Below are 11,037 nucleotides of genomic sequence, written 5' to 3' on the forward strand. Positions count from 1 at the left end.
GAGCAGCGCCATCTCTCCCCATGGCGTGCTCCATGCTGCCTCACCCACTGGCTCGCAGCCCGGTCCCGTCCGGCGGTTGCCCCTTGCGGCTGCCTTTCCTCTGCCAGACACATCCAAACAATTGGAGCTCCTTCCTCACAGTCTGCTGAAAGACTTCTCATGCATCAGTCTTTCTTCCCTTGATCTGCTCCTCGAAAGATTCCACAACCTGACCCAGGCCAGCCAACAGAACCGGCCCCTCAAAGGCTAGCAAGAAAGCCAGTACCTGAAATTTGATGGTCCTCTCCCACTTTGTGTAAAACCTTATCACTACTACCCACTTGTTGATCTGCTTGTTTCTCTGTATTGGTTTTGGTTTTTTCCTGGGACATTTGTACCAATGTACTATCATCTTTTTAGGCCAATTAGCACCTCATATAAAGTCGCTTCTTGGGCAAATGAATTGTAGTCTTTGTGCACAACACCAGTAGCATCCTTCTAGTTGTGAATTCCTTCATCACATTCATCTGAAGGACTCAAACAGTTTCGTGTTCATCAAAACAAAGGCGGAAGAAGCTGGGCTACCCTGGGTCTCCCTGCTTGTTGCTGGTTAGCTTCTTAAATCAGTCATATAACATGTACAGAGATGGTGAACTTTTTTTTCCCCCTTCACTCAAATGATTTTGAAGTTTGGATTAAATTAGAAGTCATGAAAACAGGAACAAAACACTGAAAACAAAACCATTTGCAATTCTTTGCTTTGGTATTCCTGCTTGGTTCACAGGCTTGGGCTCTTAGATTTTGCTTTTATCTCAACCTTTCCTGGAAATCCTTTGTACCCCCTTGATACAAAGGCCACATGAAACTCACAGTGGTACCAACCTGTGCGAGAGGGCTGCATGAGACTACTGATACAAACAAAATTATTCAGATACAAAAGTGTTTTGGATCTGCAGTTTCAGCTGATACCTAATGCACAGTATTGCTTCACAGTTCTCAACTCTGGCATGAGCCCCAGTTCAGGAGAATATGTAGGCACCCACGTAAGTCAAAAGGGATGCAGGTACTTAAGAGCCTTGCATTACTGACCTTAGTCTATAACTCTTCCCTTAGTAATAATACTACAAAAAATAGTTCTTTAAGGGCTGTCTACTTTCCTCCAAAAGGATTCGTCTGTGAAATAGCCTACTTATTTTCAACTCTGTCCTCACTGAGGACTCATGCCTTTTATACATTTGAAGAGAGGCACATCAGTGGAAGTTAGAATCACTCAAAAGCATTGTCATGGTGCTTCATTTTTATTACGGCTCACAGTGGCTAGTAATTGTTATCTCTGAGTGGCAGAGGAAAATATCAGCACATGGGAGATGCAACTAAAAGCCCAACAACCAAATCTTTTGTGTAAACTGTAGCATTAGCTGAGGGAGGAAGTTGTTTTGTTATATTGTGGCATTGAGAAAACATATTTTCCAAATATTCCTGCCAAGAAATCCCTCTGCAATCACACCAAGGAATTACTGCACCTTGGTGATAGCACAGTGCAAGCAAATGATTGGTTCAGCTCTTGCAGCCCTCCCGTAGTATCCATGTAAAAAGACAGCAAGTGAAACATACAGCTAGCTTAACGAGTCCTGTGTGGATAGGAGACTCAATTAAAATTAAATTATACAACAAATTAGGTTTTAAATGCTGTGCAGCTTAGCCAGCCAGACAAATAATAATTAGAGATGTACTGATCTGCTGCTATGTGCAGTTGAACAGCAGACTGCTCTAACTGCTTTCAGTGTACACTGACAACACTTCCCTCCCAGCTCAGGGTAGTTTTATATGACATTCCAAGTAAGCCATCCCTCAACAGGCCCGTTTTGTACTTGTCACCCTCCTAAGCTGAGCAGAATGGACAGGATCTTTTTCTAGAGTACGTCTTTTCCATCTGTTCCATCTGTTTGTGTTTCTTTAGCAATATACCTCTCCCTCTTCTTTGTTTTTATAAACCAGGTCATTCTAGAACGAATTCATTTCCAGGCTCTGAATTGTGCAGGTATACATATAGAATCAGGAGAAAAAGCAGCTACAAACAGTATTTCTTGTTTTCCTTACCAACAGCGGTACACATACCAGCAGTTTCAGAATACTCCACGATGCATAGATTGATACAAACCAGAAACTGCCACCTCTGATAGTAGTTCTAGCAAAAGAAATTTAGGAGGTCCTGATAAAGAACAACATAGAAATGAATCCAATTGAAAAGGACGTGAAGGCAGCTGCTCAAATCCTACTGTAAAATTTCAAATGTATTTGTGCTGCATTAATGTCTGTAACTCTCTGTCACCCTGTGATAGCTAACACTCAGAAAGACTGATGCTGTTTAATTTTCTCTGCAATTTTTTTCACCTCTGGTGAAAGTATTATTAAATTCTTAACATCAGATATGGCAAATGCAACATGGAAAACATGTTTCATGATTAAACTAATAATTACGTGTTCTGTATGGAAAATAAAGTATTTAGATCATCCTTTGCCAGCAAGATAGTATTATCATACAACCATCTTCAGTTGTGGTTTCCTACTGCTGGCTGCTTGTCTGTGGGTAAGGAAAAACGATTTTGTAGTGCGAAAGAAAACATACCAAGGACAGCATTTTAGTCAAGGATTTTTGCAAATATTGATAGCGCAGTCCTGCAGACAATCAATGTTCCTGCCATGCTGTAAACACGAATGCACTATTTAAGAGTTTTCCGAGTCAGGCAGCCAGCCTCAGATCTCTTCCTTATTATGTGGTAGAGAAAGGAAGACAGCGAGAGACATCATGTAAGAAGGGAACAGGAAAAATATCATTTATATGCTTTTTCTTATGCTCTTTATCCAGACATCCATTACTGACCACTGCTAGTGTTTGGGAAAGTTTTAGACTAGGGGAAACGAGCATGGCAGTTCCTGTGTTGTGACTCTCTCTCCTTATTAGCCCACTGCAAAGCCTTTGAACTATCCATGAGTTACAAGGTTAAGCAGCAGTGAGTTTAAGTATGTCAAAAGGAAAGACTCCCTGGGAAATTCAGGGGACCTTCTGGGAAAACAAACAAAACCAACACACCAAAATCATGCACGCAGGAGCTAATAAACCAATACAGTTCCCAGGAAGAAGTTCTTTTCAGCAGCAACCACGAATGAGCTTTGTTGCTGCGGCGGAAGGAGCAAGGAAGAGACTGCTCTGTGCCCAGCTGACAAACATAGATCAAAAATAATGCAATTATTGTTCACACTTCACAGGTTAGATTCGCTGGGTGCAGCACTGATAGGCAGCATTCCCAGTTCTCTTTGAAACCCCTTTATAAATGCAGCCAGGTACCTCCTGAAGAGAGCTAGCAAATAATAATAATTTAAAAACCTTGTTGACATTTCTTTTTAGAAATCGCTAACATCCAATTATTTTGTTACGTTCAGATAGAATTTTAAAGCTGTGTAAATACATATTTTGGCATTATTTACATCCTTCTTTTCTTGCAGCCTGGAGGTGCCAAGCAGTTTAATTTCTTGCCTTTGGCATTTTTTAGTTTCTGAGTATCAAACTCTGTAGCTAGCTTGCAAGCCCAGCACATGGTCATTTCTGTCTAACAAGGAAAGCAATTCCACTTTATTAGCAAAATGGAAGTATTTTTATTAGCCTTAGATTTTTTTTAAGACATGGGCTTGTATTGTTTTATAAATCCAGGCACAGCCCTACAGTAAGGTCTTCCTCCATTTTACGTGGCATGAGCCCACCCTAGCCATGAGAGTACGGATGTATACCAATTCTTACGTATCTTGGACCAGTTTCAAATGGACCTCTTTAATGGTTTTTCTTGTCCTTTATAGGTGACATTCCAAGTTTTCTTTTTGATTATTTAATTCATCATAGAGAAATTCTCCAGTGCTTCCCCAGTCACAGTTTTAGATTGACATGTTTAGTCTGAGGAAGAAACAAAATTGCATGTATTATCTCAGGATGAAAAACTGCCTACAGAAAAATTACATGAATATTTCTGCAAAGACTCGCTCTCCATAGATAATTGGGAAAATTTACAGTCTAGGTAAAGTCGATTGCATCAAAGGGGATTTTAAAAGTATTTCCTTCCTTCAAGTGTTTTCAAACATATTTCCTCCAGGGGGTGCCAAATTAACACCACCACTGGAAAGTAAAATTGTATAAATTATCCACACCAAGGACATAACAACTGTCCATACTGTACATTTCACTGTACCTTGAGAGTGATGTACCCCTCCAGCCTGAGCCAAAGGCACCAGTGTTTAGAGTGAAATTTCTCAGCTGTTCACTTGTGAGTCTCTCTTGAAGTCAGAAATGGTGCTGACGGGTCCCACAATTAATGTCACGCACATTCTCTGCTGAGTTCAGATAGGACACGTTCCTCAGAAAAGAGCTTTAAGAGTGGCTGAGTGGAGAGATATATCCATCTCACCTTTGAAAGAAAGAGACCTTGGGGACAGAAGAAGTTACATATGTAGTGACAGCTGTATGTACCTTCAACCAGCTTATGAATAAAGGCAGAAACCTGAACAGAAGGACTAAAATGGCGCAGAAAAGCTGAAGAAAAGATGGTCAGGAGTGTCATCAGGTTTTCTGCAGGCCTGTAGGGAGTGTCAGCCCCAGGTAGGATGTCTGTAGATGTCATTAGAGCAAAGGAGAAGTTTCACTGGCTTGGAAAATAGAGATCTGTCACTTAAAACAGAAACCTTGCTTTGAACAAGAGACAACTTTATGCTTAGGGAAGTCTATTTGCTACATGAGAAAATCAATCTAATAGCTGTTTCCAGACAAAGGAGCAAGAGAAAAATAAATTGTTGAGAAGTAATATAATAATATATATACCTTTTCCACATTTCACTTCTCATGTTTTTCTTTTAGCTACACAGCAGTTAAAATAATCACACAGTCCAGATATTCTGGACCCTTCACCCACTGCATTAGAAATATTACTGAAAGAGTGCCTGGTTATCTTCTACTTGACAGTAAAATCTTTGCTGGATAATTATTTAAGTAGAAAACTTCTAGAAGACTCCAATAGTAAAAAAGATAAAATGGCCAATATGTATTTACTTTGTGCTTTCATTTCAAAATGCAAGTTTACTTCTCTTACTTTGAGATTAGCAATGAAAGTCAACACTAGCAGTAAAAGCCAATATAATTAATCCATAACATCATACAAGTGTAGACATTGTCAGAATGAAAAAAAAACCCTAAATATTATATTAAGCCATTATTAGGGCGATGTCAGATCCAGGACTATCAGTTAACAGTGCACTGAAATGCAGAAGAGATGCTTGTTATTACAAAATATCACCTTACTAAATCCTCAGCTGCATATGCCAGTGGAGTACCACTGCAGTCACTGATAAGCAACTTTACATCAGCTGAAAATATTATCACTTGTCTAGGCCAGGCAAAGCTTTGAATTGCTGTGGAAGCACAATGAATTCATGACCCAAACCTTGAATGCTGGGAGTGATTTCTGTGATCATGTAGAGAGCTGTAGCAATGAGCTGCAGAGGAAAGGCTTATCTTAGTCTTCCTCCTGGAGAGAAGGTGCTGAAAGTTTTCCGCTCTATTGGGAGATGGAGAGCACACTTTGGTGGAGTTCAGGGTGAAGCAGCTAACCCATCCAGGTACTCTGCCTTGTAGAACCCCTCTCAGCTGAACATCCTTGTAATGGGTTGTCTGTTTGCTATACAACAACCCTAGGAATTTCCATCCCTGGTACAAGGGGGACAAACCCCTTTTCAAACTGGATATGGAGAAAAAGAAAGTAAAAGCAGAAAAGGTAACCAAAGGAAATGGGAACGATGGCCTGAGAACAGTTCCTCCTCCCAAGCTGTTGAGGTAGGTCTTTAAATCACAGTCTGATAGAGCAGCAGGATAAACTACAGACAGGCAAGATGTTTAATGAGATTTATTTTTATTTTACATATTGTACAGTGTGATGATCTGTAAATTGACTGGTGTAAGCACTGAACCAGAGACAAGTAGGTAAGAACTAGATACCATCTGCAGTACATACCTGGAAGTCTAGTCATTGTTTTCGTAAATGATAGCATGCCCTAAATTGCATCATCTTCCAACTAGACACTGGGATTAATGGAACATCTTGTTCTTTGTGTTCTGTCAATGCCATATTCTAGAGACACATTGTTATTTTCGTTTTGCGTTACCTTTGGAGATGCAGGCTTGCACACTAACCTGGTTTACACTGAATTGCTTCCTGAGAAAGGGAAGAGTCTGTCTTCTACATCCTTTACAAAAACAAAAGGCCCCATAACATCTTGTCTGGCTTATTATTGGCAGGGAGTCAGATCCATCAACACTGGGGGATGGGGCAGCATTTTTTATTTTTTATTTGATTTATTAAAAATCCCTGCTGTGGATATTAAGAGGAAATCGGCCATAATTCAGGAGCAGTAGTTCTGATGGACAGTGAGATGGAAGGTTTCATATTAAAGCCTTAGGAGGCCACAAAGAAAATTGAAAATCTGGAAGTATCGGCTGATGGGCACTATACTTTCATTATAAAGAACACCAAGCTCTATAAACCACTTCGCGGGAGGGATAAGAGTAGAATCAAAACAATGACCTTGAGATCAGTCTCAGGCTAGGGAACAGTAGGTTTACAACAGATACAAGTAGAGAGAGGAAGAGGAAATGCAAGTCAGATGTCATCTTCAACGTGGACCTCGTTCTGGGCCCTCCTGGTTAAAACATGTCCACATTTATAGATTCTTCCTGTATAACAAAACCTATATATGATTTTTTCTCTCCATCTATGCTTCTGGAACTCTTAACTAGGTTCTCTTCACTTTGCATCTCCAGTGCCGCTTTATTCTCTCCTCTGTTTTTGTCATTTGGTGTCTTGCCCCATACTTTTTCCTAGCCAGTGCCCTGCTTTGACCGTATCGCTTTCTATTTACATACTTCCTTCTATTCACCATTCTCTATTGCAGCAAGGAAAAAGCTATTGAATTTGTTTACAAGACCCATTTCAACCTATGTCCATCCAGCCTCTCATCTTAAATTCATTTTTAGGAGTCAGAGCTCACCTCTGATTAGCCACATTGCCAGTCTGAATCTCCTTTTTGTTACATTTTCTAGCCACTACCATCTGTTTTTTTTTCTCCCCAAACTGCTGTTCCTCCGTTATAGGAATGTTCTGTAACAGCTACAGAAATAAGTTCATCATCATCCTTCAAAGATTTTTTTTTTCTTGTGTTGCCTACAGAAGCACCTATCACCAGGTGACTAGGTGGCATGCCAAGACCATAGGCTAATACACTAACTTTATCTTATCTTGCTGTTTTCTTGTACTGTTCCATCTGCCTATAACCTACTTGTTCTCTCCTGTTGCATGCTTGGCTTGGGTGATCTTTGACATGTAGACCCTCTTCCTATTTCACACATGTGCTGAACCTCATATAGTAGACACCTGGTCAATAATTACAGCATGAAGGGACTAGAATGGTGCAAATAATTAACACCAGTCTTTCCTCATTTCTAAGCTGAAGGGTGTTTTTCTCCTCTAGTTCACCAACAGCAAAGTGATGAGTGGGAGAAGATGCAGTACTCTGCTGTTGTATAAATAGCAGACTGGAAAGCCTAAGGAGCTCAGCCTACTGCAGAAAGAATGGTGTTGCTTACTAATAGCAGTCTTTCAGCGAGGAGAGACGGTTTGATGGGTTCTAAAGAAGTACCAGTTCTACTGGTATGATGCATAAAGCAATGCAGAGAGAAAGGTGATATGTATCTGCACTTTATCCCACATTTCCTCCTGAGCCTGATCTCAATCTAAAGAAATCATATTGTAGACCCTTATTTGGGCTGGGCTTAGCGAAGCCAAAAAGCATATATCATTTGATAGTTAAAGCTCTGGAGGCAAACAGTTATGATATATGGGGGTGTTGAAACACCTACAGCTCAGCATCCAAAGCCTCTGAGACAGCAGGACAACATGGGTGTTGGTACACCACCATGTATTTTTTCATTTGTGAACACTGGTTGGTTAAACACCCTACATTCAGGTCTGACAGACTGTAAAGTACTGAAAGTCACAACATCCCCAAAACATTGGCCTCATCTTTTACAGCAGTGTATACATGGAGAAGTAATGGTTTAAGAGCTCACCTAAATCATTGGTTTCCAGCTTGTGGTCTGCAGAGCCTGGCAAGCCCGTGGAAAACTTCTAAAGAGTCTGCAAAAAGTGATTGAGAAACAGCAAATTCGTATGTGCCAGACAGCAATCTACATATGTGAAATTCCTAAAGGAGTCTGCACTACTGCTGGAAAATTTTTTAGGGATCCACAAATCAACGAAGGTTGAAAAACCACTGACCTAAATCTTCTCCTGCAATAGCAAATGGCCTAGAACTGCAGCAATATGAGAACCTGGCACTAAGAAATAGCATGACAGCTAAGCAGCGCAAAATCCCTGCAGCTTCTCACAGATGTAAATGGAAGCAAGTAGGACAGACAGATATCTGTTTAGCTTTTGTAAGCATTTGTTCAGGGATTAGTGTTAAAGCAGACTCTCAGAATAAAAAGAGCAGTCCATCTCAATGCTAACTAAAGTAGTCTTGGCTACAAATTACTGCATGCAACAGATCTGGAGATGGATGTTTTCCGTATACAGATTGGTCATTTCAAAGCCTGAACTTTCACTAAGATTTAAAAAAAAAAAAAATCAGACAAGGACAATCCCTATTAAGGCATCACGTAGTTATTTCAGTAGATTCTCTGGAAATAAGCTTGTTTCTGTGCTAATTTTTCTTCTGGCAGAACCAATTCATTCTTGGCCTTTACAAGCTGGTCTTTTACATTTGATTCAAAATTGGATTTGGGCCTCTGGGGATATCTGATGTCAGCCTTCCTAATGTAGTGTCGACATGAAGACACAGAGAGATAAAAAGTCAGTTTCACTTAGAATTTCCTTTTTCCAGGGTCTAATCTAGATTTTTCACTCTCTTTCACTTTTGCACTCTGGATCACTGCATCTGCTTGTCTTGAGTCACGTTAAATGGGAGGGCAAGAGTGTGCCTAGCCAGCCTCCTTGGTTTATAGGCAGGGTCACCAACACAGCTGGAACACATACTTACGCTTCATGATATCACCTCATAAAGCAATCACATAGCAGACAAATTTTAAATGCATATTTGAAAAGCAGAAACTTTGGGGTCAGGGTGGTGTAGGCTGGAGGAAGGGTAAATATAGGCTACAATGAGAAATAATGAGACTCACTTTGCTGGAGGAAATGGTCAAACATTAGCATTTCAATAGGAGAGGTCAAACTATTTCATCCAATACAGGATGTAGTTCCCTGCAGACCAAGCTAATACAAACCCATAACATCTGTACTCTGTACCACACTTTTAAAATATGACGTCCAAACCATAGGTTACTTCCCACAAAGACTTATGTTATCCCTCCTGCCTCCCTCCCTGGCTCATTGTGCAGTCTGTGCTTGTCTGGAACGTATAAAGTAACCAACGAAAAATGGGATGCAAAGGAAAAAGAGCAAGAACACAGAATCTCTCAAAGGTATTAGGAAAAACAGTGTGTAGACACACAGTTCAGGACTTTGGTAACGCACACAGAGGAAGACTGAAATACAATTCGCTGGGCAACCTCAGTTCTGGACTTTCCTGACATGTACGACTCTGCAAGAGTCAAGACTCTGTCCTTCCTTAGGGCAATAATATTCATTAGTTATTAGACTACAAGTTGATCATTCTCTCAACCAAAACAAGCACTAACAAAGCATTTTCTGCTTTTGCCTGTGAGAGGCTTTAGGTTTATATTCTCTTGCAGAGAATGACTGGGAAGTAAAGTGTTTAGCTCTCCTTCTTCTTAAGTGACACAGCCTGTGTGTAGAGCTAATTTAGGCCAGAGATAGCACCTATACAAATCACATGACAGTGAGTAAATGCATGGTACACTAAGTAGGATAAATTCCTAATTAAAATCACATGTGACTCTCATAAAATGAAGATTTCCTATCCAGGCAGATTCATCTACTCTTTTCCTGGAAATGGTAAAATGCTGTGACCAAAAAAAAAAAATAAAAAATCTGCATTTCCCAGCCTGCAACACTTTCATGGTCTAACTACATACAAACTCAAACTCTTGCTTCCACCACCACCGCAGAACAGAAAGTGGAGCTGCTTTGTGCAGTGGCTTACTCATGTCTTGCTTAGCATGTTAGATTTCACAAAGGCAGTAAAGAAGATATTTTGTCCCAGGTCTCATACATAGTAATTGAGACAGGATTTTATGCTACAGGTAGAACTTAAGCTTTCTGCCATATTGCTTATCTTCTTTAAAAAGATAAGAAAAATCCTCACATTCAGATGAGCTGTACAGCTGCCTGGTTTTGCAGAACACTTGTGAATTTTCCTTGTTGATGGTTTCTCCTTTGCTTACACCTACGTCTAGTTTAACACCTTATATTCCTTATTTTCTCAGCAGTCATCCAACAGCACATCTTCCCATCAGCTCAGCAGCCAACACCAGCCAAGTTTATGTTAAAGAGTTGATTGGGTTCAGCTGAGTCTTTCTGCCTTGTGGGAAGAGCAGGCAGGTATTTGAATATAGTTTCTGGGTGTCAGTCTGGATATCCAGATCAATCCCTTGCCAGAAAGAGAAAAAGCAGCATCACATTTTTCAAAGTGCTTTTCTTCAATGACATTTCCTTCCTTCAGTTAAGCAAATGTCCAGGGGAGATAAATGAATTGCTTTGTATATCTAGATCTTTGAAATCCTTGATCCAGGCTAAGTGTGCAAGAATGAGAAAAATAACAGGGAGCTGAATAGAGGAAGGAGATTTAAACACACAAACTCTCAGATTGAAAAAAATGGTAAAGAGATAGACAATGGAGGCATGGCACAAGAAAATAACTGAGACTCCAAAATAATGCAGCTGCTAGAGGAGAAGAAAAAAACAACACAAAACGACCTCATGCAGTAAAGGGAAAGTTGATGTTCGGCAATGCTCAGAAATTTTAATACTGATGTGTAAAATTAAA

The sequence above is a fragment of the Tauraco erythrolophus genome, chromosome 19 (assembly GCF_009769465.1).
Source record: "Tauraco erythrolophus isolate bTauEry1 chromosome 19, bTauEry1.pri, whole genome shotgun sequence".
In the NCBI taxonomy this organism is placed as follows: domain Eukaryota; kingdom Metazoa; phylum Chordata; class Aves; order Musophagiformes; family Musophagidae; genus Tauraco; species Tauraco erythrolophus.